We start from the raw sequence: 25,753 nt of genomic DNA on the forward strand, positions 1-25,753 counted from the left end.
TTCACTGAAAACCATTTTATTCTTTTGTTAGCCCATCTCAGATACTCCACCCCCTTAGGTCAATTTTGTAATTTATAATTACCTAGAAAATGATACATCCCATCAAAATTTTCAAGTTCATTTATATATTTTTTGTGTAGACAGAATTCCCAAATAATTCTTTCCTTTATGCCATTTTGTTGCCTTTCTCACTCCAACTATATTTGGTATTCTCTCTCTATTGAATTTATAAGTGGAACAGCAAAAGTTATTGTCTATTTCATAAGTCTTTTCATCTTATGTCCTCTTGACTTTATTACTAAAATCTTTCTGTTGTTTTTATAGTTTAAAAGAAAAGTATGTCTACTTTCATCCCTATTATGCTGTTCTTAAATTTCATTCATTCATTCACTCATTCATTCATTCATTTATATCTTTCCTACTTTTGTAAGTTGGCTGCTTTAAGCAAGACTATTTCATTTAAGACTGTGTATTCCAATGATGATACATTCCTGGCCCCAACAACAGGAGTCCAATATCATTATTCTGCCACCAGGTGGCTGGCTAGTGATACTGAGATATGATGACACAGCAGGGCTCAGGGTTGACATCTGCTGTTGGTGCACTGGGTACTCTTCAGTGGCAGGGGCCAGATCTCATACATAACTTCCATCCCTACTGCCATACTTTCCATGAACTCATTGAATCACTGGAGTGACCAAGGAAAGTGGCTGTTGACTGACATGCATGGAGCAGGTCATCTGGTCCATCCTTTGGCCATCTGATTATTGAGAAAGTCCTCAGTTGTAAGGATCCTTGGTCAGCATTCACAAATATGCATAAATATTGTCATACTCTGGTTCAAAGACAGGGCAATGGGAGTGGCTCACCAGGTGCAGTTGATAAAAGGGTGCATTGTTTGCAGAGAATTTAAAAATAATAATAAAGCCAACTATAAATTAGTCTTCTTTTTATTAGCAGCATGTGCTGGCAGTCCTAAACAATGTCAGTGATACAATACTCCTCCCTCAAAAAATCTTTTGTTATGTTCTAAAAATTGCTCGCACCTGGGGTAGACTACTCCTACCACCTGCCCTTGGTATGTCAAATGTTTCCATCCACTTACCCTGCCCCTAGACCTTCTTATTGTCAATCCTCCAATATTATTTTTCCTAGCCTCTGCCTGTACAATCATTAGCCCCTGACTATCAATTTAGACTCATAACACAGGACATCTCTGTTTCTAGGAAATGTGAACAAAAAGATGTACCACTTACAATTCTGCCCACAGGGAGAATTTCTCTTCATCATTATCATCACACACAATTGAGATTAATAAATACAGAACTCTGCATATGGTGCAGAATCATCATCTATAAATCAGGTTTCATGTTTTGTTTCCTTATTTAAATGGTTATGGGGTGCTCTTACTACCCATGAGGCTATATCAATGTGTTGAAAGAGATACGGTTATGCGTCAAAGGTGGGAATACTTAGAACGGGCACCATATGCTCACACAGCTTACTGGTACCATTGGACCTGCTAGAGCTCAGTCTCATTTAGGTCCCACTTACCCTACTGAAGAAGTGCTGCCAGACACACTTAACTTTATGTCTTGATAAATAAGATAACACTGAATTCATGATAGGCAGTTCTATAGCAAACTAGATAGAGCCCACATCTAGGATAGCAATTAATTAGGAGTGCCTAAATAGTTTTTTCAAGAATCTAATGGCATTCTCCAAAACTATTTGTTGTCCTCACAGGTCATTTGGGACAGTTACATGGGATAGAAGGAGTCACCACTCCTGCATCTTTCAAGTTTGTGATGAGGTCAAATATCTTTGCAATATCTCTAAGAGTATTATTTTTGATTTACTATTCATTTATGTTCTTGAAGTTATTTTCATAAAACTGTTTCTAATAGTTCTTTATTATCCTTTTATTTTTATTTATTTATTTATTTATTTATTTATTTTGAAGAGAGAAAGAGGGAGAGGGAGAGAGAATCTTAAGCAGGCTCCATGCTCAGTACAGAGCCGACTCAGGGCTCTCTCTTATGACCATGAGATCAGACCTGTGCCAGAATATGAGTTGGAAGCTTCGCCAACTGAGCCACCCAGGTGCCCCTATTTTACTTTTAATACTTCTAGGATCTGTAATGATGAACTATCTTTCATTCACACAACAGAGGCTTGTGTTTTCTCTCTTTTTCCCCATTGCCCTAAGCATATTTTATCAATCTTACTAATCTTTTCAAAGAACAAATTTTTTACTTTGTTACTTTATTGTCTGTCCATATTCTATATCATCAATTTCCATTCTTATCTTTATTAGTTCAATTTTTCAACTTAACTTTGGTTAAGATTCCGCTTCTTTTTTCTGTTATCTTAGGGTGGAAGTGTGGATTATTGATTTTAAGCCTCTTCTAATATAGACATTTAAAAATATAAATTTCCCTCTGTGCATTGCTTTAACCGTTTCCTTTTAGTTTGAAATACCGTCATTACCATTCAGTTTAAAACATCTTCATGCCTAAGTGTCCATCAACTGACAAATGGATCAAGATGTGGTTTATCTATACAATGGAATACTACATGGCAATGAGAAAGAATGAAATCTGGCCATGTGTAGCAACATGGATGGAACTTGAGGGTGTTATGCTGAGTGAAATAAGTCAGACAGAGAAGGACAGATACCATATGTTTGCACGTATAGGAGGATTAGGAGGAACTTAACGGAGGACCATGGGGGAGAAGAAGGGGAAAAATAGTTGGGGAGAGGGAGGGAGGCAAACCATGAGAGACTCTTGAATGCTGAGAACAAACTGAGGACTGATGGGAGTGAGGGGGATGGGGGGTGATGGGCATGGAGGAGGGCACTTGTGGAGATGAGCACTGGGTGTTATATGGAAACCAACTTGACAATAAACTATTTAAGGGGAAAAGAAACATCTTCTAATTTCCAGTATCATTCGTTTTGTTTTTTTGATTCATAAATTATTTAGAAGTATATTGTCTAATCCAAGAACCTGAGAATTTTTTTAGACAGCTTTTTGCTATTGATTTCTAATTTAATTCTGTTGTTTTTAGAAAATGTATCCTGAATAATTTTCAAGGCTCTGTAACTTATGAGGCTTGTTTTATGACCCAAGAGTACAAGCCTAATCTTACTATTTGCAGTACAATAGGATGTGGTACAAAGTAGGCACTACATAAATATTTGATGAATGAAGAGTTGCCACACTCACACAGAATAAAGTGACGCGCTAATTATAGAGGTCAAAAGAGAGGAGTGAAATCAGGACGGTGCAGCAGCATTTAACTTTTCTATAGATGAGAGTGCAAGGTCCTTGTTCTGTTACAGTTGGATCTTGAGAAAGCACAGAAAGAATGTGAGAAATCCTGCAGCTAAATGATGAGAACCAAGGGTAAGGCCTTAAGAAACAAGCAGCAAATGCTGGGGATAGGAAGAAAACAAACCAAAGGGATCAGAATCTGAAGGTAGTCAAGATTTGACTAGTTTATTCATTGTCGTTTGTGGACTACCAGTGATTTCAGAAAGCCTCACCTGTATTATGCATATTTTAATAACTGACATATGGGCAAAGATAACTCTAAGTTAACCTATATATTGGTTCTTTTTGTTTCTAAACCAATGACTGGGTTGTTTTCAATGTCCTGAATGAAGTATGCCATGAAATATAATCACCGGCTAGGTGTCCCAGTAGATCCTCAAGATACTTCAGTCTTCCAGAGCCCCAGCCACACAGAATAATTACGTACAGCTGGGGCACTCCCTGATTTAATGATTTAGGTTGGTCAGTCTTACAAATATTAGAGAAACAATCTCTCATATGGGAACACCAGCTGGTCTTGTTACAGCATAGAATTTCTTTACCCAGAAGAGTTTAAACAAGAAAGAAAGAAAGCATTTCATGATGAACTCCTTCCCCCAGGAAAACTGCTTTCTGAAAGTACATATTTTGGAGTTTCTTACCTATACCATTTCATTCAATTGAAAATTAGAACAAAATTGGACAAATTTTCATAGAATGCTTTTTTTTAGTGTAAATTTTTCTGTGTGGATACAACATAACTATATCATTGATTTCCATTCTTATCTTTGTTAGTTTAATTTTTCCACTTAATTTTGGTTAAGATTCCTCTTAATCCCATAGTGATGGCTGTTCAGATCATTACCAATGTTTTCCTATTATAATAAATACTACTGTGACTACTTTTCTGCATCTATTATTATGCACTTATGATATTTACCCTTTAAAATAAATTTTAAAAACTGGCATTTCATTTCTGTAGCCTGAGTAGTTAGCAATATCCAGAGCAGAGCAAATATTATGATGAATTCTTTGACACCATTCAAAGAAAAAATTTTCTGGTTTCATAAATCTTCTAAGTTCTTATTTAAATTTCTTAAAAAAATAAAAAAGCAACTTCTTAAAAGAAAAAAAATATATACTCTAGGCCAAGGTTTGCAGCAGCTGGAAGCTTCTGGGGCAACTCTATTGACCACTGTGTCTAAAATTCACCTCGTGGTTTGGAAGACAATAACTTGGGACACAAAAGGCTTGCAAGTTCGCACAAGGCTTTCTTTTTCACCTGGAATAATGGAAAACACAGAATTCAGCAAGAGACATCTGTTTGCTCTATTTGGCTTTCTCTGGATTAAAATACTGCCTTTTCTAATTGTTTTTCTCCCATTGAAGAGCTGCATTTCCTTCAAAGGCAGAGCAGAGAGAGGTCCTTTTTCAGTCTTTGCTTCTGAGGCTTGGTGACCCAGTGTCTTTGCTACACCTGGAGGTCACCTTTGCTACAAGCTTCTCATGTCTTTGACAAGCTTAATTTCATCAATCAGACCTGAAGAGGTCTTCAGGTCTTCAACAATTCTGAAGAGGAATTCAGACTGTTCTGGAATTCTGCATATATCAATATGGGGGACTATAAGACCATAGACCAAATGATTTAGTATACATACACAACGTTTTAAGGTTAAGTGCATGCTACACAAAATATTTTATGAGAATATATGTTGACTGTATTCCCCTAACATCAGATTGTAAAATATTAAATAAGGAAAAAAATGCTTTGCGGGGGAAATAATTATTGTTGCTTTTTGGAATGTGGTTGGGAAGTGAAATAGAAAAAATAAAAATATGTTAGGTTACTAAGCACTCAAAGAAGTAGTATTTTCATGTTCTTTAGGTATTTAAGTTAATATTGATATATAAAAATTATATTTTGATACATTTTCTTCCTTGTCATCAAGCTTCAAAATTTTCATGAAAATTCAGATTTATAAGAAAAAGTTAATTTCAGATGACAGTATGGAAGGTTTCATAATAGCTCCTTGCCCGTGACTGCATGCTGTCAATTAATCTCCCCAAGTCTTGGGTTCCTCACCAATAAATGTTGAACTAACAAGTTTCTAAATAACCCTCTCACCCTAAATTCCATGATTTTATGTATTTGTAATGAAAAGATTCATTGCTCTATAAGTCATATATCTCTCTGAGGAATGCAAGGAGTTAACAAAAATATCTCAAGATATAAATATGGACTTTTTGTGAACTGCCAATAATCTATTATTTACTTGAAAATATGCTACAAATAGTTTATCAATGTAGTCCTTCTATAAGAGTTTCAATTTAAGAGGAAATCACACACAAAGAGGAAATCACTATTCAAGCTCTATGTATATATAATGGCAGGGTTGGGAGAAAACTTTCAAAAATCTTCCTCGACATTGAAAAGAGTAAGGACAAGCTTGGAAGACTGGAAAAATCTGGACTTTGAATTACAGATGAAAAAACTTCAGTTTAGTCAAGTATGAGGTCATGTTTAATGTGGTCTATTTATTTTCTTCTGCTGTTTTCTAATGCAGTTGTAGATGTTGAATTTTTTTAAATAATTTATTGTCAAGTTGGTTTCCATATAACACCCAGTGCTCATCCCCACAAGTGCCCTCCTCCATGTCCATTATCCCCCTTCCCCTCCCCCCCACCGCATGTGCCCTCAGTTTGTTCTTGGCATTCAAGAGTCTCAGCAGCCCTCCTCATCAGGGAAATACAAATCAAAACCACACTGAGATATCACCTCACGTCAGTCAGAGTGGCTAAAATGAGCAAATCAGAGGACTCTAGATGCTGGCAAGGATGTGGAGAAATGGGCTTAATTTTAACGAAACTGTTCATTCATTGATTGGAGATGATGCTCATCAATTTTGAACATTACATCTAATTGTTTTATGACCCAGTTTGACTATTATAGACCCAGAATAAAGGCAGAACAATGGTGAAAGAACACCAGATAAAGCCAGGGAGACCTGGATTACAGGCTAAACTCTATGACCTTGGACAAACGGATTAACCTTCTAGGTCTCAGTTTTCTCTTTTGTAAAATGAGAATACTGAGCTGCTTAGGTCTCTTCCTCCTTTAAGATTCTATGGTTCTATGAAAGAGCTGGCCAACAGTTCTTCTCATTGCCTATCAAGATTCTAATTCATCCCCGATTCTAATTCTAATAGAACTGATATACAATCAGAATGTCTTGCTTTCACCTTAATTATGACAACAAACCATCACTCATTTACCCCTTCTGGCTTATGAGGGTCTCATTCTCAAATACAGGACCCAGTTCTAGAAATGGGAAGAAAGGCTCACAGATAGAAAGGATAGAGAATTTGAAAAAGAAGCTCAAGCACAGATTTTCACACTAAGGGATAAGGAAAGGGAATCAGCATATTAATGAAGATTCTTTATTGCAGGTGGCATTAGCCCAACTCAAACAAATATAGGCAAAGTAAGGGAATTTATTAACTCTCATAAATAGAAAGTTTGGAAGTTTCATCTGGCATCAGGTACACCTGGATCAAGGATCATAAATGACAATATCAGGACTCTGTCTCACTCCATTTTTTTGACAGGGAGTTCTACAACAGGTTCTCTCCAGATCACCAATAAGATGGCAGCTGAAAGCTGAAGACTCAAAATCTATATAAGCTTAATAACCAAGAAGAAAAACATGTTTTGTTTTGTTTCCCAAATAACCCCAGGAGAAAGTGTCAGGAAAGAATAATCTATTGATCTGACTTGATCACATGCTCATCCCTGTACCAATCAGTGTGGCCTATGGGATGGGTTCCCTGATTTATAGGTGTGGTGTAGGTGATGTTTCCACTTCTGTAGCTGGAGAAGGGAGTACACCCAGGCCTACGAAATGCACATGGAATGGGCTGCTCATAGGAAAAATGGGTTTTATATTCTGAAAAAGTGGAGAAATCATGCTAGAAAGGTCACAGATAGAAGTCCACTATAATAGATTTCATTGGACATTGCAAATCAAGGGTAGAAGGCAGTTACCTGGGATGATGAGTTCTGATAAAAAATGATTCTGCACTACACGAAGGCTCACTATGGACGTGTGGGAAGACTGCTCAGCAATGTCTGCAGTGGACACTGTGGTGGACAACAGAGGTAGGCAAACCTTACGCTTGCTATCCCTTCTTAGTGTGAAATCATGATTTGTTTCCTACCAAGTATGGCCAATTCAACCACCAACTCTTTAGAATATCACAGGGATAGGCCCTTCTTTTGAGAATTCCCATTTGTTCATGCTTATAAAGCTACTGAGATCCTTAGAGATGGGAACCCCTTCAATGATGGAGATTTTTACATTTTATTTGAAGCTATGCTAACCTTTAGGACACAAAAAATGATCCTAGCTAGCAGTGATTCTTTTTTTTTTTTTTTTAATATCTTTTAAGAGACAGAGACAGATAGTGAGTGGAAGAGGGGCACAGAGAGAGGGAGACACAGAATCCGAAGCAGGCTTCAGGCTCTGAGCTGCCAAAACAGAGCCTGATGTGGGGCTCAAACCCACAGACCATGAGATCATGACCTGAGCTTAAGTCAGACACTCAACCGACTGAGCCACCCAGGCACCCCAAGCTAGCAGTGGTTCTTAACAAAGAATGTACATAAGAATCACCAAGGTAGTTATTTTTTAAAAAAATTTATGCTTATTTTTATTTTTGAGAAAGAGAGACAGAGCATGAGCAAGGGAGGGGCAGAGAGAGAGAGAGACACACACACAGAATCTGAAGCAGGCTCCACACTCTGAGCTGTCAGCACATAGCCCGACATGGGCCTCGAACTCAAGAACCATGAGATCATGACCTGAGACGAAGTGGGTGCTCAACCAACTGAGCCACCCAGGCACCCTACCCTCAGGAATGCTTCCTCCATAACAAGGAAATGTCCAAAAGAGATGGACACCAACAGGAAGGGAAAGATGGAGAAGCAAAGAGTCTGCTTGCCCTGATGAGCATTATCATTATATGTAATTTTACTATATAATAACAAGAGCTAATAGTTCTCAATTGTTATATATACTGTGGGGGGAAATTTTCTCAGTGTTTTACATGTATTTATGTATATTAGCTGAATTACTATTATTGCCCCAGTTGGAGGCACAGAGAGTTTAAGTAACTTGTCCTAGGTCACACAGCTAGTAAACTGTAGAAGTAGGACTTGAGGCTAGACAGACTGGCTCCAGAGCTCACATCTTAAACACTACTCTGCCCTGCCTTCAGGCCAACTGTATCACAGTTGTATCACTATCCTGCCATATGTGTTCCTGAACTAGAGAGGTGTCTGTGGATATACCGGCACAGAGAGAAGACAGTGTGCCTTCAAGTTTTCAAACTTGCTAGAATCCCCCCTTGTTTATTCCACATGCCCCCTTTAATGAGGTTACCTCATCAGAATTAATGGATTGTTATTCTTCTTGATCCATGGTATAAACTGTAAATTCTGAGATAGTTTGCCTACCACACTTAGTTTAAGATTTGGAAGGTTTACTTGCAAAAGCTCTTAGAAGCACCCATGAATAAACAAGAGTGAAAAGTTAAACCAAGGATAGACATTTTTGTTTGCACTTTTTTTCAAATCTATCCAAACAACTGGATTCAAAAGCTTTCTCTGACACCATAGGCAAATACTTCTTCCCCAGGCACAGACAGCACTGTCAGAGACAACACAGGCCCACTGTGGTAGTAACTGGAGAAATTTACAAATGATGTAAAACTTTATTTTTGCCATGTTCTACCTTAAAAGAGTCCCAAAGAGCATGACATTGATGAGTGGTAGTGAAGGCTGATGACTTCTAAGAGAATCAGGGGACATACATGTGGCAGACACCATTGGTTAGCTGTCTTAACTCCCATTCTCAAAACCCACTTCCTTTGGCATCCCCATTATAAAGACTAGAAAAGCCAAATATTTGCCTTCCTGCTCTCATGCAGCTAGGGTTGGCTATGTGAAACAGTTTGAGATCCAATGAGGGATAAGCAGAATTCTCCAGGGGCTTCTGGCAAATCTTTGCTTTCCTGATATAAAGGACGGATGTCACTAGCCCCACCTCTTCTGCCCTCTGCCTTCTCTTTCTTCTTCTTCTTTAATGTGTATTTATTTTGAAAAAGAGAGAGAGAACACATGCACACAAATGAAGGAGGAGTAGAGAGAGAAGAAGAGAGAGAATCCCAAGCAGGCTCCGCACTGTCAGTGTAGAGCCCAACGTGGAGCTCGACCCCACAAACCGTGATATCGTGACCCAAACTGAAATGAGGAGTCAGATGCTTAACCGACTGAGCTACCAAGGTGCCCCCATCTTTTGCCTTTTAATTCTACACCTATCCATCTATCCCTCAGAAATCTCCCAGAAGTTGGGTTAAAGACTGTTACTTAATCAAATCACTGAAATGATTCATAGGGCATTGATAATAAAAATGAGTTCTCTTTATAGTTTATCTCTTAATCATTATACTTACTTTCATGTAACACCAGTATCACATTGTTAATGGTAGGGTGGTATGTGCATTTTTTAAAAAAGCTTTTTTATGGTTTTTTAAAAATTTATTTCTGAGAGAGAGAGAGAGACAGCATGAACAGGGGAGGGGCACAGAGAGTGAGGGAGATACAGAATCTGAAACAGCCTGCAGGCTCTGAGCTACCCATCAGCACGGAGCCTGACGCAGGGCTCGAACCCATGAACCATGAGATCATGACCTGAGCCAAAGTCGGATGCTTAACCAACTGAGCCACCCAGGCCCCCGGTACGTGCATTATTAACCAAAACTTACTGCTAGTCAGTGTTATACACACATGAAGTCCAAAAGCATGTACAAAACCAGTTTTTACTCTAGGCCTTAGTTGTATATTTCAACTTCATAGAGTTCATGGTTGAGAGAAATGGTTGTGGTCATTTGTTCTAACTCACCCTTCTCCAGCTCCCAAACAGAGCCTCCAAGATAGGCCCTAAAGGTCACCCATGTGGCTACCCCCTCCTGGGCACTAGGAAACCAACCTTTCCCTCCCTGAACACCCTCCTCTATTCCCCTACACCTAGAGATGGGTGGAGGGATTCATGAGAGTCAAATGAACCCCGTTAATTAATATCCTTGAGTACATAACAGGCACTCAAATGTTTATTAAATGAATCAATTAAAAAGGAGTATCTACCACAAAGTATGGATTTCCAGGGAGGTTTTTCAAAAGAATGTGGTCTGTCTTCGTCAGTTTGGGCTGCTACAACAAAATACCACAAACTGGGGGCTTATAAACAACAGAAACTTATTTCTCCCAGTCCAGAGACTGGGAAGTCCAAGATCATGGTGCTAGCAGATTTGGTTTCTGGTAAGGGTCGAACTGGTATCTGGTAAAAGTCCACTTCCTCAGGGACAGCTGTCTTCTAGCTGTACCCCACTTGGGAAAAGGGGCAAGGGATCCCTCTGGGGTCTCTTTTACAAGGCCACTAATCCCATTCATGAAAGCTCCACCCTCATGACCTAATCCACCTCCCAAAGGGGATCTCTCCCTAAGGTATTTCCTAATACCATCACCACGGGGGTTGGGATTTTAACACTTGAATTTTGAGAGGACACAAACTTTCACTCCCACATAGACTCCATGGTCTAAACAGTCTTGAACATCATTTGTGACTTAGCCAAGTGGAGAAGCGGTAGGAAGAGCAAGCCAGAAAGAATTGATAGCCATGTGGCGAGGCGCTTTACATGAATACAAGAATGGTGCACTGGGAAAAGTAGAAATAATGTCATGCTGCACAAGTGTGGAGTGCAAAGCAGACAAGTCGGCAGACATTGAATCAGCATGGCTGTTGGTGATGCAGAAATGTTTGAAGGGTTTTTAAGAAGGAAACTGGTGTTGCTTTGGATTTCAGAAAAATCACTTTGGGGACAATTAGGGGGGGTGGATTCAAGATGAGAGACTGGATTCAAGGGAGAAAGGCTCATTTTGAGTTCCTAGAGAAATATAAGGCCATGAGATTCAAAGTAGTTCATCCTTTCCCAAATATACTCAGCACAAATTTCAACATTTCAAAGCACTCCACTGTGTTGAATTCAAGTCAACCATGTGCTGAGTTGTGCATTAGCCAGGCAGTGAAGAGAAAAGCCGACCCTAAGGCCCCCATACTCCCTCTGAAAGGGAGGTGACAACGAAGACGAGGGAGCAGGATGAACCTAACTGCGACTAAACAAGTGCCCGGTGTTGAGGGGAGGGCACCTGGCACTCTCTCCACTTTTCATCCCTTACAGCTCTGATGATTCTGAAGACGAGGGCATGAGAGCCACAACCACGGACATACAATGACCAGCCGGGAATAGTCTCTGGCTCCTAGACCCAATTTTGTGCCCTAAATTCCAGACGACAAAACCTGCTGCATAAAAATAGTTCAATTAAAATCTAAAATAAAATGGTCACTTGTTCTTAAAAACAAAACAAGCACAGTTTTTCAGCAAAATGTCACGAACCTGGATGAAACTGTAATTTGGGAAGTTGTAAAAATATGGCTGTACCATCCCGCCGGCCAACGCCTGTCACGTGACCATAAAAATCGGGCTCCGCCCTGGGGCTCCACCCTGGGGCTCCACCTTGCCTGGTGCCTGCGAGGCTGGGTGGGGGTGAAACCCGGGTGGGAGGTCAGCTGCACAAGATGGTCCATTTAACAGCTGATCTGCTGGGACCAGTGCCTAAGAAGTTAATTTCTAGCTTTGAGATGGTTTCTGGTAATTGTAGGTAATTTAAAATATAATTTCAATTTAGTTGGGAAAAAAAAAAAAAACTCCGTTTGCAGTGTTTGTGCTCATCACTCTAATTTAAGGTCTAGAATGTGGGATGAACTGCCCTTCAGTACACGCCCATTTTGCATCTTCCTGATTTTACCACCAGTGATTATAAAAACAGCCTCAGCAAACCTCAGTCTGCATTGCAAGACAGATGCGGCAAAGCTCAGATATAAAGTTTCACATTGCTGGAAGGTTAACTGGTGTGCATGTTAATGATTATCAGATAGATGAAGAAAACCACAAGGCTCCAAAATGCAAAAGCCCCTGAAAAAAATCCAGCTTGCCCATGTTTATAATAAGGCCACTTTATTATTATTTTTTTCAAAAAAGGATGACTACGGCTGAGCTCAGTGTGGTCTGCATATGGAAGCCTAATGGAAGAAATGGAAGAATAATGACACAAGGCTGCTTGTGAGTGGACCAAGACCACTTCCCTCCAGGTTGGGTGTCACAAAGTGCTCCACGCTGAGCCCCAGCATCTACAATTTTGCAGGGTTCAGAGACTTCCTACCACAGTGAGATCAAGTGTTTTAAATGTACAGGTTTATTTTAAGTGAAGAAGAAATTTAAGGATGTACTGTGTGTGTACTGTGGTTTTAAAGAGATTTTTTAAAAAATTATCCAAAATGTGAATGGGAGGGCAACTCAATGGCAGGCACCCTGGCAATTATTTAGAACCTAAAGCACTATCATGAGCCAGAGAAGCCACTTTTGCTCACCTAGCACAAACGGCAGCCAAATGATTAAGAAAATAGCTGAAATGAGCTCTTGATCTAACAGCCTCACACACAGTCTCCCACTTACCAACTTGCAAAACTCTCTGGAATAAAGTTGACGGCAGAAACAGTACTGCATCATGATGACAATGACACTGTGTTAACCCTCTTAGTCTGAAAACTGAGGGGCAGGGGTCAAAATTTGCTAGTTGCTGGTATCTAAAACCTGCCTTCAAAAACAAACGCAAACTAATGTCATCAAGCAATCACCTAGCAATACCACTTAGATCATGAAGAGTGCCTCGAAAGCTTTCAAATGGAGCTTAGAAGTTTAATGATTGGGAAAACAAAATGTGTTCCACAGTAGCAGCACCAGATTAATCTGGCTTTGCCAATAATGGTTCAGAAAAACATACAAAAATAAGCTTTTTAAAAAAATTTTTTTTGATAATTAAAGATTATTACATGTACCCAATTAAAAAAAACTCAAATATTACTAAATATTTGAGGTCTCCAACCTCAAACCTCTGTAGCCCTCAGTCTTCTTCCCTTGAGGTAGTCCCTGCTATCAGTTTTGTGTGTGTGTGTGTTATCATTTTTGCATATCTAAGTATGTGGATGTATGTCACATACACAGAGTGGTGGCTACAGATTTCTACATAGGATGGGCTGAGGAGCTGTAATATGACTGGATGTGGGTAAACTGCAGAGCTACCTTTCCCTAGTATTTTACGTAAGTAAGGGCATATAAATTCCAGCACCAATAGAAATAAGCACAGCAAATAATAAATAAATGGGAGATGGGTGGGGTGGGCTATAGTGAAATGCAATGGCTGACTGGTGACTGAAGAAGTACTGGAGATGGAAGACCGTTATTTTATAACCATGAGCATAAAGATTGGATCAGATAGGACTCATCTATGGATGCTACATCTAGAAGATTCTGATGAGGACCAGGATATTTGTATCATCTTAAAGTGCCTCGCTAGGGAACACTTCATTGCAAAGTGGGGGTGGGGGAAAATGGTTATTTTATAATGGACAATTTGGACAATACCTTGACCAAGTCATTGAAATCAACATTACTGGTGAGAACAGACCCCGGTCTCCTGAAGGACATAGTTACCACCTATGCAGTACTTCAGCCTAGAGCACACAACATCAATCTAATCATAAGGAAACATCAGGAAAACCTAAAGTGGGAAATATTCTATTTTTAAGTTTTATTTTATCTATGTATTTGTTTTGAGAGAGCAAGTGCAAGCACGAGTTGGGAGGAGCAGAGAGAGAGAGAAAGAGAATCTCAAGCAGGCTCCACGCTGTCAGTGCAGAGCCCAATGCAGGGCTTGAACTCACAAACTGCAGATCATGACCTGAGCTGAAATCAAGAGTCAGAAGTTTAACTGACTGAGCCACCCAGGCGCCCCAGGAATATTCTATTTTTAAAATGTGGGTCAGGAGTAAAACAGGAGAGAGGAGGTGGTGAGGATTATTTTCTTCAAAAATGCCAATGCCTAAAAAACAAAGACTATGAAAATGTTCCAGAATGAAGGAGGCTAAAGAGGCACTACAGCCAAACGCAATGCCAGACCCTAGATTTGATTCTGTGCTGGAAAGAAAAAAAAAGTATTATGAAAAAGATTATTAAGCCAGCCGACAGAATTAAAATTCAAATAGTAGAGGAGATAAAAGGCCAGTTGCAGCTTCTATAAAAACAATAGCCCCACCAGCATGACGCTCACTCAGGGAGTTCTGAGTCCTTAAAGAGCACGTGAAGCTTCTGCCCATGAAGCTCCTGCTTTGTCCAGGGAACCAAGAGGTGACAAAGCTTCAGGGAAAGAGAGGCTGTTTCTGTGGCAGGAACGAGGGGCCCCTTTAAGGTTTGCTTCAGGAATTGGAATTTTATACTGTATCAGTGATGCAGGCCCAAGATCGAGGCTCTCATAGAAACTGCACCGTGAACTCCTTTCTGGTCCCCTTAGGTCAGCACGTGCTAAACTCACTGAAAACTTTTTATCTTCACTCAAGTTCACTTAAAAGCCAAACAAACTCTGTTTAAGTAAAGAATAGTGTGTGGCAAATGTAGGTGGCTAATAATTGCTTGGGAAAAAAATAAAAATGAATGAATGAGTGAATGAATGGGCAAATAAACAAGGAAGATATTTGAGTACTGCTCTGATAATGAAGACTACCAGTATGACTTGTATAGGAAAAACAAAAAAAGAAAGTATGTTTTTTCTGTCTTAGCTCTCTTTGAGCTGTGCTTAGGTAATGTCATTTGCCTGTATTTGCTCCCAAATGTAAATGCTTCTGTATTTGAACCAATATTAAGTATGGGAACATAAAACAGAGTAAAAAGGAGAAAGAAATCCTTTAAGGGACGCATGGAAACACAATGTGCTCATTGCCAGCCTTCTCATAAGGGAGATAAAAATGGAAAAGTAAGCATATAACATAAGAAAACTATAATAATCTTACACTCAAGTGAAACCTTGAGATAAATATGCATGTGAGGTGTGAGGGCAATGATTAGGTGGGAAAATAAAAGTCTGAGCAAAGAAGAATCTGTAATTCACCTTGGCAGAGAAAAAGGAAGCTGAGTCAAAATGCATCAGGCCCTTGACTGCAGAAGGAAGCCCAGATGTGGACCTGGGGCTGCTGGTGCCGGGTGAGCGTCCACGGCCAGCTTCTGCTTGGTTCTAGAGTGGTGGGAGTTGATATTCTCTAGCCAAGTGATACTAGAAAATCTGGAAATTTGTTCCAACAGCAAGAAAATTTCAAGGAGAGGAATTAATGTTTCTCCACAAAACAAAACAACAGAACACAGACATGTAAGTGTCCATGTGAAGGAAATCATCCAACAGTGCTTATTGGCCATACTGGACACCTAGGATCCTTTCCTGTGTTTCTACTTCTACTTCTTTTTTTTTTTTTTTTTTTTTTTTTTTTTTTTTTTTTTNCTAAGCGAAAATCAGATGCTTAACCAACTAAGCCACCCAGGCGCCCCTCTACTTCTACTTCTAATGTAGAACTTTGATTTTGCATTGGAGAAACTATCCTTCCCCCACTGAATGCATCATGCTGGGGCTGTCAGCCAAGTTGTATATTTCAGGCACCTGGCCTGGTAGTAGTAGAGATCAAAAGATATATCCACTGAATGAATGAATGAATGAATGAATGAGCCCAACTCTCCTTTAGCCAGGCAGTGAGACACCTTTCTCCCTGAAATTGGGTTTTAAGTCTATGACATTTGTCACAGACTAAAAAATTCCAAAAGTCAATTCATCCTTATAGGGATGTTCTAATGAGACTGTCCATTTTTGTTTCCTAGATCTTGGAAGTTCTCTCCCATGATTCCTGTCCTTTCAAAGCCAGGTGCTTAAGCTTTCTGTTTAATTCTAAGAACTGCCACATATCCTCCCAATAAATTTTCCCTCTGCTTAAGTTATTCGAAGTTCATTTCTGCTGCTTATGAACAAAGAACCATGACAAACACACATTTCCCAGCTTGCCCCTATGGAGTACACCAATTATTATCCCCAGATATGGTCTTGGTAATAAGAAAGTTAGAGGAAGTTTATGGGTTTTTCTTTCTGCTTTTGTTTCCATGTGTCTAGTTGATTTCACCAAATATACTTAACACACAGGAACTTGAGGAGCTGAAATTAAAAATTTCAGTTCTTTGCATTCCCCTGCAGGAACTCTTTATTATTATAGCTAAAAGTATTTATTGTTCAATAGATGTTAGTCAGAGTTATGTGTATTTATGCTAAGAAACCACTTATGTCTAGATTAATTTCAAAGGGTATATTTGCAATTTACCAATCTCCAAAGTCCCACCTACTACAAATTTCCCCAATTTTCACATCCGTTCAGGAAAAGCTTGAAGCAAGCACAGGGTATCACTTTTGCTGCTAATGTTTCAACTTTCCAAGTTTGCCTAACTATATAAAGAACAAATTTAAACAAATCCTAGCATTATCAATTTTCAAAAATACAGTTTAAATAACCATTTTTATTTACCAGCCTAGTTACTTCTTATTGAATTGAAAAGACTAGAGGAAATGGTTATTGCTATCTTGTTTTCAAGTAATCATCTTTTAGGCAATTAAAAAATCCATTGATAAGTTTTTATTGTCTTGGCCATGATTTGAGTGCCTACTACAGTTCTGAGCACCTTAAACAGTTGTTTAAGAAATAGTGGTTAAATTCATGAACAAATGAATGCTTTGTTTTTAATTGTAGGGCAATCTTGGTTTGATTAATCACCAAGATTCAGTTAAAGAGAATCTATCACATAGCCATTTTTAAGTTAGTGGACACAAATGGTCACAACAACTGGCTATTTTTGATGGCTCCACAAACTTTGCAAAAGTTTGAGAGTCCTAAAATGGTCCAATTATAGAGTGAAAGCCTATAGTGCTGCCTGGAATGATCCTGTGGTCAGATTAAAACTCCAGAGGTCCCACTCCCCATGTACCCCACTTTGCTCTCAATATCAAGCTACAAGGCTTGGCTTTATCTTAAACCACATCCTTTACTGGATCCTTCCCTTCTCCTATCCTGTTTCCTTCATTACTTTATTGACTCTTCCCAAAGAGCAACCAAAATCCGTATCTCAGTCTCTGCTTCCAGTGAACCGAACCAAACACAATATGCTACTATTCTAAAAAGAGATTTATATCACAATACCTATGAACTTTCTCATCAGTGAAATTTGAAATTTTATCAAATGTGTGGATGACTGCAAAGGATATATCATCATTGTACAGAATCAGCACAGATAAATGACAACTACAATTTATTGAGGGCCTTCTATCAAGACGTGACCGCCTTTGATTCTTCTCATAATTTTCTTAGATAGATATTACCACTCATACTTCCAAAATAAAAAGGTTAAGAGTCAACAACATCAAATAGCTCATCGAGAGTCAGATAACCAGTACATGACAGTTTTAGTATTTCCCGAAAGGTCTCATAGATTGATCATAATGTTGTAAAATACTCTGAAAGAAAATGGCCATGTCCCTCTAACTTTCCATCCTTCAGAAGCTGTGGGATAAAGCCCAAGTGGTCACTTCAGAAATGACTGCCATGTTTTGAGGCTTACTCATGAGATCCAAAGCAGATTTTTTTCTAAAAAAAAAAAAAAAAAATCTAGACTTATCATATAGACCCCTTTGTTAACTATAAAAAATAAACCAACCAACCTCCCCATAGCCAAAAAGAGAGGGTGATGGTTGTTAAAACAGCATTTCAGTTTTAGAATTTGAAAATGAGAGCAGGTAAAGAGCATGTGACCCACTCTTAACCAGAAATACCTCAACCAGAAATACCAAACAGCCTTTGTTAGGGAACCGGATGAAGCAATTACAAGCATCTCACAGACTGTCAATCTCAGATATCCATCTTCCCCTTGAAAAGCCTCCGTCATCAGGGGGGTTATCTCAACCTTTTCTGAGTCTATTTTTATGTTCAGCCTGGCTTACCTCTTAGGATAATCATCTCCTGAGTTCCCTTCCCATCAAGAAAAGCAACACTACATGAATGCAACCCTAAAAAAGCTAAGGCATATATGGTTCAGTCCTCAAATAGGTCATATTTTTAAAAAGACAGTCTGAAAGTTCAAAAATAATTATAAAAGAAATTCATATACTAAGTGAAGTAAGCCAGACACAGAAGGACAGATGCTGTATGATTCTGCTTACATGAGGTATCTAGAATAATCAAATTCATGGAGCTGGAAAGTAGAATAGTGGTTTCCAGGAGGTGGCTGGGGAGAAGGAGAAAAGGAAAGTTATTTAATGGGTCAAGTTTCAGTTTGGGAGGATGGAAAACTTCTGAAAGTGACAGTGGCGAAGGCTGCACAATGCAAATCTACTTAATGCCACTAAACAGTAAACTTTAAAATGGTTAATATGGTAAATTTTATCTTATGTGTATTTCACTGCAATTATTTTTTTATAAAGTTCTCACTCTTCCCATATTTTAATCCTCTCCCCAGTTTTCTCAAAACCCACACTCACCAACATCATTCTCTTCCAAATCTACCTCCAAGCTTCGTAAAACTCCACCCTGGGCTTTATCTTTTAACTTCTCCGCACCGCCCCCCCATCCATACCATTTAAGATAGAACCCTCATTGAGATAGAACCCTCATCCTGGGGTAGAGGAAGGAAAAATTATGAGCCAGTAAGTTCCCCTGCAGTGAGCAGGAGAAGGGAAAAGTCTAGACGTAATTATCCATAGTCATTTTAATTTCATCACACACTTTATTTTAGGCTTAATCTTTTCTCGAGCTTCAAGTGCCTCTTATCATCTGAGATGTGATGAACAAATCTGTATTTTCCACAAACATTATTATTTCACAGTCTTCAGATCATCCCTCGGCCCCATGTTTACTGTGTGTTTATACACTGGGTAGAGATTTTAGAGCAAGAAGATCTGAACTTCGGCTATAAAGCTAGAATCACCTGGGGAGCTAAAGGTCTTGATGCCCAGGCCACAGCCCACAACAGCTATATCAGTGACAGCCAGGGGTGGAGACCCAGGCAACTGTATTCTTTTTTAAACTCCCAATGTGCGGCTAAGGGTGACAACCAATGGTTCAGAGAAGGGGTTCTCAAACATTAATGAATATACCAATTACATAGAGATCTTGTTAAAAGATCTGATTGTGATTCAGGAGGTCTGCAGAGGCCCCAGCATGCCGCATTTCTAACAAATATACTGAAGTAATGCTGAATCGGCTGATTTGGACCCCACCTTGAGGATCAAGGCTTTAGGCAACAAGAGCCTTTCAGGTTTCCATTCTTGTTTGTTTGTTTGCTTAATGTTTATTTAAGAGAGTGTGTGCACGCAGGGGAGGGGCAGAGAAAGAGAGGGAGACAGAAGATCCAAAGCAGGCCCCACGCTGACAGCAGAGAGCTCTATATGGGGCTCAAACCCACAAACTGTGAGATCATGACCTGAGTAGAAGGTGAACGTTCAACAGACTGAGCCACCCAGATGCCTCTCAGGTTTCCATTCTCAGCAGGACATTCATTATATACGCAGCCAGGGAAGGCGAAGTCACAGCTGGGCCTCCCAGCAGCACAGGCCTGGAAGATGGCTGGGGACTGCTGTGGGGGCACAGGAATGACAGCTGCACCTCCACCGAGGGTGCCCAGTACCTTGCCTTGTGTGGCCTCCGCTCCTCAGCTTCTACTTCTAGGCTGGTCTAGGTGCCAGCCCACTCAGCCCCTTAAGTTAGAACCTCAGGATCCTTCACAAGTCACTCATCAGCTCCCTAAGCCTCAGTGTTCTTGTGTGTTAAAATGGCAATCAGAGTGTCAACTATTTGACTATATGAGGCTATACAAGGATTAAGTGAGATAATCATTTGCAGCAACCAGTAGGCCTGCCATCACACAGGCCTGTCTTTATTTCTGCCTCTGCTGCTGCCAACAAGGAGCCAAGCTGCTACTTCTCTCTCCTTCCCTTTTGTGTCTGTACATCTGATGTGGACAAAGCATCCATTGTAGCCTCCATCCCTGGAGGCCTGGGACCAACTGTGGATCTTGGTTCTGAATAGGAGGGGCAAAGTACTCAGACACACACATTTTCATGCAGACGGCATAGCCAAAATACAATAAGATTTTTGCTTCTCGAGTACTGTTTATTTTTTGGTTTTCGGTTTTTTTAAATTAATTTTGTGTTCAGAAATGCTACCCCCAAAAGGACAAGGATAGTGTCTCCAAAGCTCAGAACCTGGTAAGGAGACACTAGCTGACACAGAGTGCTTCTGACACTCTAAGCACTGTTCCAAGTACTTTCTGTGGCCTACCTCATGTATCTTCAATACAACACACGTTCCCCCGCCCCCCCATTTGGCCACCAGGGAAACTAAGGCCTCAAGAGGTTAAACCATGGCCTCATCCCATAGCTAGTAAGTAGCAGAGCCAGGGTTCAAGCTCCAGAGGCCTTCTCCAGAGTCTGGCCAGACCAGCGGTGGTACAACATCTACATCCACATGTATCTACCTTGTTTTTGGCAGAGATGTCTGAGAAATGGCATTTTCAGATGTGACATTCTCACGCATATGCCATGGAGATGCATACAATATATCCAACCTTCTGGCAGGACACAAAAAGGATACTAAAGAAGAAATTTGAAATCCTCCCATTCTATGCCGAAATGCAAGCCATTCACAAACTTGAGTAGTATTATTTGCAATTTATCATATTTTAAAATGGCTGCTCTCTTGTATATACATGTCACAGTGACATGTTTTGGTTGCCTAGAATCTGAAGCTCCTTCCTATCGTTGGGAAGGGCCTACCATGCTACTTCGTGAATTCCCAGATTCTTTCTATCAGCCTAGAGATGGACATGTGCCCCAGACGTTACCCCACCAGACAGTCCTGTCTGGAACTTGAACGCACAGAGGTAAGAAGAGCAGAGGATTCATCTTGAGCCAGAGGAGAGGCACATAGCCAGTGGCACCAGTGTCAGTAAAGGGCAGCAGCTATGGACTACATCTCAGACTACTGCTGGCCATGATGTTGGCTGAGACTCCCACAGCAATCCTGCCTGACTGTGTTAGATTCTCAGGCCTGCCATAACAAAGCATCACATGCTGGGGTGCTTAGAATGACAGAAATATATGCTTTCACTGTTCTAGAGACTAGAAGTCTGAAATCAAGTCACCGGCAAGGTCATACTCTCTCTGCAAGCTCTAGGGAACGCTCCTTTCTGGCCTCTCCCAAGATTTCAGTGACTGTGGGCAATCCTTGGCGTTCCTTGGCTGGTAGCAGCATCGCTCCAATTTTAGCCTCCATCTTTACATGGCCTTGCCTGTGTCTCCTATGTCTCTGCATGTAACACTCTCATTCCTTCTTCTTACAAAAATGCCAGTCACTGGTTAGGGGCCACCCTCATTCAGTATGGCCATATTTTAATTTGATTATTTCCAAATAAGCTCACCTTCACAATTACTGGGAATGAGGACTTCAACATATCTTTTTGGGGGGACACAATTAAACTCACAACATCTACTCTTTTGCTTATTTCCTGGGCCTTTTTCTCTGGCCATCCCAGTGATCTTGTGGTTCATCCAATGTTTTTCTTATAAATTCTTTTCCAGCTAAAATTAGCAGAATTAATTTTGCTACTTGCAACTTTAAACCCTGACCTGTCTTGTCCCTGCCTCTATTCCCTTGATTTTTCATAGAAGAATCTCCATTCAGATGTCACTAGGGATGAGCAGAACAGTGACTTCATGATGGCAAAGGCCAATCTGCTTTAAGAACAACACCAAGATTCCTAGTCCACTCTCTGTATCAAACAGACTGAGGAGGGGCGCCTGGGTGGCTTAGTCGGTTAAGCGTCCGACTTTTGCTTAGGTCATGATCTCGGGGTTCGTGGGTTCGAGCCCCGCGTCGGGCTCTGTGCTGACTGCCCGCTCAGAGCCTGGAGCCTGTTTCAGTCTGTGACTCCCTCTCTCTCTGACCCTCCCCTGTTCACGCTGTCTCTCTCTCTCTCCCTCCTAGAAACAAAAAAAACAAAACAAAACAAAAACAGACTGAGGAGAAAATTGCCCAGGCCTATGTTAAAGGAAGGGCTCAGACTGAGTAGTCCCAACATCATCACTGAGATGCATGTAGAACCTACTGATTTCCTCAGCTATGAGTTTGTTCTCAGGCTGGATCTCACTTCGGAGCAGAATTTGACTAATCTTCGCCTCTGGCCAACGGATGGTGTGAGGCCTGTTTTAGCAGCAAAGGACCACACTGCTTGCAACAGATCCCATAGATGTTGCCCCAGTCTGTATAATTTTCATCAAGTCATGACAGCAGCACCAAAGGGGCTAAGTGGCATTTCAATTGTGTTTGGTCTAAAGTTTCTAAAACCTCATCAATGCTATTAAAAACAATAACATTATGCCAGAAAGAGTTGCAGAGGAAACAAAACATTATGGGGTTCTAAGAAACAGGGTAATCAAAAACAGCTGAGCCTGAAAAGACAAATCCATGTCAATGACTTCAAGGAAATAAAAATACATTGAAAATACTTGAGTAAATCAACTTCACAAATGGCCATTAAGGAGAAGAGTAGCAATACTAGTTTTTGATTTGCCCTGTTTTGCTTCCTTTTTTGACCTGCCCCTTGCCAATTTCGTGGAATTATGGTAGGACTATGGACCACATAAGGCTGGAACTGCCTGAAGCTATCTTTGCCATTATTTGGAGAGAGTCTGTTTGAGAATGAAGCCAACCCAAGGAGGAAGAATCCAAGAGATACATACAAAGTTATTATTTCATTTGAGTCCCGCAATCCAGCTGTATCTAAAAATACCCATTAAACTTCCAAGTTATTTGAATCAATAAAACCCTTTTTTTGTTTGTTCAAGCTAGTTTTAATTGGAGATCTAACCTTACAAACAAATGACATTGTTGCTATCAAGTGCACATATCTGCTTTGACCTAATTTTCTTGGATTGCTGTTGGCTGGGGAATGTTGTGTTGAATGGACCACATATTTCAGCTGGGATGGTGGTTTATGAATTTCTGTCATCTGGCACCCTACTGAGAACATGTGCACACACAAAGACACACACGTTAATGGAGAAGCGCCTTCATAAAGCAATCTTCTGACAAGCGCATGACTGAATTATGATTATACTTAGGGCGTGGCCAAGTATATCAACTAACCTGAGTAAAGAAGTCTATTCCACCTGATACAAGCCCTGTCCGTCACTATCTTACCACATCAAATGAACAAGATGAGAATTTGCTGCCCTGAGTTTCAGCATTGCCTCGTTTCCTAACAAAGCTGTGCCGTTTCACACTTAACACATTCACAGATGATACATGGGTAGTCTGGCTCCCAAACAGGCTAGGTCCCTACACCTCCTTTGCTATATCTCCCATTTCAAATTCCCCAAAACCCAAGGGACTGGCCTGAACAGTCTCCTTCATTCACACATTCACTCAACAACAGTGAGTGAATCACTCACCACTCAGTATCGGGCACTAGGTACTAAGCCCCCAGGTGTAAGCACCTGGAATAAGGAGTAAGCTTCTGCTCTTGTGAGACTTCCACTCTAGTGAGGGGAGACAGACATTAGAAGCATTTTAAAGTAGACATATGTCAAGTGTTGATAAATGTTATGGTGAAAGATTAAAGGTAAAAAGGATAGGAGTACAGGACAAGGATGGTGAGTAGTGAGCCTTGTGGTCATCTGTGGAAAGAGCATACCAAGCCAGGAGAACACATGCAGAAAGGCACTGAAGAGGCAACAGAACATGCAGGAAGCCACTGTGGCTGACGTGAACAGAATGAGGGGCAGTGTGGCAGGAGATGAGGTAAGAGAAGTATTCGTGGGGAAGGTGTTGATGGAGAAAATTTAGAGGCTTCACAGGCCATCATAAGAACTTTGGATTTTATTACATGCCAGATAAGAAACCCCTGGGTGGTTGTGAGCAAAAGAGTCACATAACCTGACTTAAAAGTTTTAAAGACGATTCTGTCTCCTGTGTTGAGACTATAATTGGTGGTAAGAATAGAAGCAAGGAGTCAAGCCAGGGAGACCATGAAAATAGGAGTGGAAATCTGAGAAGTGATTGATTTCTGGATATATTTTGAAGATAGAACCACCAACATAATGGGCTATAAGCAGAAGTTTTCATAAAAGTTTGCATAGATTTTGGTCTAAGCACCTAGAGACATGCAAACACCAGTTACTTGGATACAGTGGCTCCATGAGAGGAACATGTTTAGAAATAGAAGAAGAATCAGAAGTGTGGTTTTAGACATCTGAAGTTTGAGATGCCTATCAGATACACATGTAGAATAGATAGTTAGCTGTATGAATCTGAGGGTAAGGGGAAACTTCTGAGTCGGAGACAAATATTTGTGAGTCATCAGAGTGCAGATGAATTTAAAGTCATGAGCCTAGATGAGATCACCCAGGAAGTGAGTCCATATAGAAGAGAAGTCTAAGGACTGCAGTCTTGAGCAGCCCAGTGCTTAGAGGCTGGGGAGATGAGGAGGAACCAAACAGCAAAAGAAAATGAGATGAGCAGCTAGTAAGGTAGGATGAAAATGAAAAGGTGTCCTGGAATCTAAGTGGGGGGGAGGGGGGGGGACCATTTCAAGAAAGAAAGAGTGATTCATTGGATCAAATGCCGAGATATGTCATGTAAAATCAGGACTAATAACTGACAATTGAATGTAGCTACAGGGAAGTCACTAGATCGGGTTCAAAAAAGAACAAGAGAGAATAAATTGTAAACAGTGAGTAGAGACACATGTTTTGAGGAGTTTACTGTATGCAGCAACAGAGAAATGGGGCAGTAGTTGGGAGAAAGGTGGGAACAAAAGAGAATTTTCATGTAAGCCGGACAGTATCTCAGTACGTTTTAATGCTATGGAGGTGATCCACTACAGGGGGAGGAATTGAGGATGCTAGCGGGGAGAGGGGACAGTTGCTGGAGCAGTGTTCCTGAGCAGGCAAGAAGACAGGAAGTCTGCTGCACAAACATGGGAGTCAGCCTCAGATTCACACACGGACCATTCATGCACTGTAACACGAGTGGAAGCAGAGGATAAAAGCAAAGATGCGGATAGGTGGGTAGATGAGGCAGTGAGATTTTGTATAAAGCCTCTTCTGCTTCTATTTTCTCCAGAAAATAGAAGATATGTTCATCAGCTGTGAGGATGAGGAGAAAGGTTTGGATGGCCTGAAGGAAAATGAAAAGATATGAAACAGTTGCCCAGGAAAGTAGAGGAAGGACTGGACTAGGACAATGCAACTGGACCTCCAGTCAGCGGTCATCTTCCTGCTGTGCATTTTGCACATCATGGCGATGAGGAAGGTGATGTCCACAGGCGTTCCGAGTAAAGAGGAGAAAGTG

At 40.4% G+C, this 25,753-nt stretch overlaps 1 long non-coding RNA gene across 1 annotated transcript in view; it reads right to left on the reverse strand.

Moving 5' to 3' along the window:
• The window catches only part of LOC144235636 (uncharacterized), a 57,920-nt gene that overhangs the window by 7,838 nt on the left and 24,329 nt on the right, over positions 1-25,753 (reverse strand). The gene's annotated exons all lie outside the window — the stretch shown is intronic.

This window comes from Crocuta crocuta, unplaced genomic scaffold, assembly GCF_008692635.1.
Source record: "Crocuta crocuta isolate KB4526 unplaced genomic scaffold, BGI_CrCroc_1.0 scaffold10, whole genome shotgun sequence".
Taxonomy (NCBI): Eukaryota; Metazoa; Chordata; class Mammalia; order Carnivora; family Hyaenidae; genus Crocuta; species Crocuta crocuta.